Raw genomic sequence first — 5,226 nt, forward strand, 5'->3', positions numbered from 1 at the left:
ACGTCGAGCGGGTAGATATTTGCGCTTCATTTCAATTTAAGTAATGTCGGCTCTCCTTGCTGGGCGCCGGCCTGTGCTCCAGCAATAACGTATGCTGCAGTCCCACCTCCTTTATTTTGAGTTAGCTAAGAATCCCACGTCATGTTTGTTTATTAAAGCCCAAAGAAAGTTCTGGTACGCCTGCAAAAGTTGTCAAATTTTGCTCCAAAATGTGAACGTGTGCCTAGGAAATGTGCGGAATAACGCTGTAATAAGAAAATATTCGATGGGTAACGACGAAAATGGGAAAATGGGAACTTACCCGAACGGGGTCAGGCTAGACTCGGACTCGGGGATAACTCGGTCTCGCTGTGCTTGACGGCGGGATGAGTTGTATTGGTTGTCCCTCTGGATTGTACAGCGTTGTACCGTTAGTGCACCAGTTTTCGACAGGACCCAGATTTCGACACCCAGCAGATAATTCTTATTAAATTTTATACTCGATACAAACGTCTGACTTCAGCAATCAACCAAGTTATCAATCACATTTCTATAGTCTTATATAAACACCGTTTGTCACTTGTCATCATAATCCGACGGTAGAATATTTAGGAGAAAAGCAACACAGTGTCAGCAGAAATATTAATGTCAGCCATTTTTAGAGGTTCAAAACAATATGACGCATTTTGTATACATCGCCGTAAAATTAAATTCACCCGTGCCGGCTATCATGCTTTAGTATCAGTTTGTTGGCCAAATCTTGATGTTTTATTTCATAATCTTCTTTAGTAATTTTATGGCTGAATTCGTGATAAATGAGCAAACTTGTAGAAAGAGTTGGCTTTGAGAATGTGGCACCAGATTTCGACATTCCCATATCAAGACACGTTATAGAGGAAACAAGTTCTTGCGCCAGTATGACTGCTAGTTTGCGTCCACAATGCAGTGTACGCGTACTGTACGCGCCGTGTGATTTCTGTGTGATGCGCGCTGTGATTGTGTCGAAAAAATGATGCTGGGTGTCGAAATGTGATGCCAGCGACGACGTGACGGAAATCGCTTAAAAATTGAACACGAGTGCATTCAAATGGGAATTCGTTTAAGGCATATTATTATTGGCCTTTGTAGCTCAACTTCATATCGAAATTCCGAGGTAAAACGGTGCAGTATTGATGGTAAACAAGGAAATGTGCTAAAGTGTCGAAAACCGGTACCCTTACTGTACTATGCATATAGGAGCGGCCTGTATAAACTACATTGTAGCGTTCTGGCTACTCGCAGTAATGGTCCGAGTTGTTACAACGCGCGCATCAAAAACCTCTTTGGCGCGCATGCAAAATTAGTGTGCGCCTCTCAAGCACCTCTAAAAGCAATCAAAGACGCTTGATAAACAACAAAAACTTCAAAGACCGCGCGTCTCAGCAACTGAGGTGATGTGCGTATTTAGGCTTGAGGACCGCGCGCTGTCCATTTGTTTTGTACAGGATTAGCACGCACTTTCCTGTCTGCTCATCAAGGCCTCGTTTGGTACCCGTAGTATAGAGTACTGATGAACATGGCGATCACGAACTGTGTGTAAATTGTCTGAAATAGGGTCGAGTTTTCCCTGAGACCGAGTGAGTCTGGAGCCTTCTGGAATAAAAGTCGGTCTGCCGAATTTTATTATTTTTCTCAAAATACTCCAAAACGACTCATCATTCCGGCAAACCGCGTCAGCCAGGTAAGTTTCTTTGTAGACTCTTTCGATATATTGCAAGCAAATATGAAATGGTGTCAGACGGGTTCTCAGGCCCTTACCAGAACTTAGTTTTCACTTTAAAATCCTTGTCACCACCTGATCTAGACGTCTGTACTCTAATAGCTCGTGAGTCATGCATGATGTAAATTGAGCTGAGCGATAGCTTGTGTGACAGTGTCATATTTTCTGTGTGTGTGTATGAAGCGCTTTTGCAGAATGAAAGTGGATAAACGCTTTCACTTTCACTGTTCAGCATGTTCAGGAATGAATGTAAACTTAAGCTGTATTCAAGAATCGGCTTCAGACAGCCCTTTGTTTGCTGTACACAAGCTAGAATCTAAGTCACAATGGCCCGAATTCGCGAAGGTGGTACAAATGAAGCCATGGTTTAAACCATGGCCAAAAACCATGGAGCACCAAGACACAAGTGTCATTTCGTTGACAAAGTGACCGTTTCGTTAATGAAATTATCATTTCGTGGGCGAAATGTTCATTACAAAATAATCATTCCATTGACGAAATGACTGATTTCGTAAAGAAATATTCCATATGCGACACTTGGCGCTCCATGGTTTTTGTACATGGTTTAAACCATGGTTTCATTTGTACCACCTTCGCTTCGTGAATTCAGGCCTAAGTGTCGCAACAGGCTTCGCGCAGCATCTGGTCGAGCTACTAGATTTAGGCCTACTAGTTGTTATAGATAATAAATTTATTAATCATTATTTATACTTCTATATATTCTATTTAAACTTTTTTTAACCTTGCAGTTTTGAATCCCTTTCAGCAACTCATTAATGTTGAAAATTGTGTATACATCAGTGAGTAAGAGGCCGGTGGCACAGCCCTGGTGATAAAACAATTGTAAATCTCATTTTATGATTTAATCAATTGTTGTATTCAAACCTCACCCAAACCTAAAGGTAGATACATGTGTGTCCTGATTTTACATTCAGAACCATTCAAATAGGCATACTTTTGGCATTTCTGGTATCTAAAACTAATTACAGCTTTGTATAGGGGTGGATTTGTTTCTGCCTCCATGACCATGATGACCATGCCTGAATACCCTGAGTTCAACCTCAGCTGCAGCAGTGGCAGCAGAGAGTCCATTGTTAGAACACTGTGTACAGTAATACGTATTATGAGCATGATGCGTGGTGCATTGTGCAAGATCAGTGCCAATGTGCAGTAATTTAGTTGCACAGAAAATAACTTTGAATCTTGCTCATTGCTAAATGTCCTGAAGCAAATGTTTTACCTGATATAAAATGTCCCCTTGATCCAGGTGATTAGACCATTTCTGTAATATTACAGTTTATGGATTTCTCTTTTCCTACAGCCAAGTATATAAGTTCATTCATGTGGTCCCTCCCATTAAGTTCCATAGCCAGGAATTCACTAAGTTGTTGCTACATGTACAAATTGTAGGTAGGGCAAGTGTCTTGCAAGCTTTGTGGTTATTATGGGCAACTTTTGTGAGCAAAGCATGCATAACAACTGGGAATACATTACAGAACCAGTTTATTGGAGACATGGCTGTGGTAGTGGGGTGATGGTTGTAAAGGCATGGCCCTCTCACAGACATATGGTGATGGCATTGTACCCATCACATATTTTTGTAAAACATACTGCAACATTTTTCTTGGTCTCTTTGTTCTTGTTTTGTTTTGTTTTGATTTTTCTTTTTAAGAACAGTATCTCATCTTCTGTTCTCGTTTCATAGAGTTCAGTGACAGTGTAAGTTGTGCTCTCTCTGACTGGATATGATGCTGACTGACACTGATGTGTTTAAGGCAAATTGCATCAATTTGAATTGACAATCCATCCATCCATCTTTAACTGACTCTGAGTACCCATATTTGTAAAAGGTATGATCGTTTTCTTCAACATCGTCAGAGTTATCATAAAGTAAACTTCAAATACACTTGTAGTTCCATGATAGCATGAAAGTTGTACAGTATCATTCCCATGCTAATTATCATTCTATTATATGTTTCATGCTTCCAAATTGCCAGTGCTCAAATTAATCACTGTGTAAGACATCAGACCATAAAAGTTGTTAAATATCAGTGCTTCTGCTGAGACAAAATAGAGATTTAATAATCTATTTATGACCTTGCAATTTTAATATATTGTCCCATCTGCAAATTTAGTTGCACAAAGATTGTGGTCACTGTCTTTCAAAGATTGTATAATTTTTATCCTTATTCACAGTCATTTAAATGTGTGTAATTGCTACACTTCGTTCATTCTCTGCTGTTGCATCACGTCCTTGTGATCTTCCTTAAAGGTAGGGAATCCCATTTGCATGCCTTAAATGAAGAGTTGTATAAACACTGTGGTATGTTGAAGAGAGTATCATTTCAGAAACTCCCATAAAGTATTGAAAGTGGAAGGTAACATTTAGTACATTTTTATTGACCGTTAGATTTTGAATTGAATTCTTTTCGGGGCTCACCGTAAATTCCAGTACATTACTAGGCTACCTTTGCAGACCCATGCACTGCATGTGTGTCCATCATGTATATTTTGTGAATAAAGTTCATCAAAACTTACAAACATTTCTATATACATTCTTGCCACACACTCTATATGTTATTACATCAGCTTTTATACTTTTAGATTTGTGTTTATAGATAAAAAATACAGAAGACTGCAACAAAAAGGCTTAAGTGTGGCTGACACACAGAACTACTGAGTAGTTGAGTTTTGTGCATTATTCAAATTGTAGATAACTGTTGACTTCCAAATTTCTAAGCAGTGGCCTAAACAAGTCCCCTGAGGTTCATATTTAATGTTTTGCTGCATTTTGGGAGTTCTGTAAAAGGTATCCCCTACCTTTAAATCCTCTTTGTCTTATCTGTTATGAAGATTCTGCTAGGATCGAAAGCTCAGGCCCCTTTTGACTCCATTTTACTCCATTGGCTCGCCACTATTTGATAAGCAGTTTTCAGCAGCTTTTTTTTTTTTTTTGCTACACTTAGTGAAAAAATAATCAGTTTCATTGATTGTATAGTATGAGCTAATGATAGAATTTACTTCTTTTAACACATTCGTGATTTGAGAAAAATACATTATAACAATACAATTAAGAAATAACTGCATACCAGTCTGCTTCTAGAAGGAAAAGCCACTTTGTCTGATGCTGTACTGTAAAAACCTTCAGAAATCAAAAATTATCTTTTCTTGATCTTTGATTTTTGTTGTTTTTTTTTACTTATTTTAAAATATAATTGTTTGTAGATTTTTGTGTGTTTGTTTTAGTTTGTACTATTAGCTCCTAATTTGTTCAGACACATTAATCTCTACAAAGTGATAAAGCCAGGCTGACAAAACATCCCCCTGAAGGGATTGTGAGGTATTTTTTTTTTTTGTTGTCGTAAAATAGAAATCTGTCGGTATAATAGAGCTTGCTGAGTGAACTAGCAGTGAAATGCTTCGTCCAGCTCTATCTTGTTCTTGTTGTATTTCACTTTAGATCAGACTTTCAACAGCCACATTGCAGT

The sequence above is a fragment of the Diadema setosum genome, chromosome 4 (assembly GCF_964275005.1).
Source record: "Diadema setosum chromosome 4, eeDiaSeto1, whole genome shotgun sequence".
NCBI classification, from domain to species: Eukaryota; Metazoa; Echinodermata; class Echinoidea; order Diadematoida; family Diadematidae; genus Diadema; species Diadema setosum.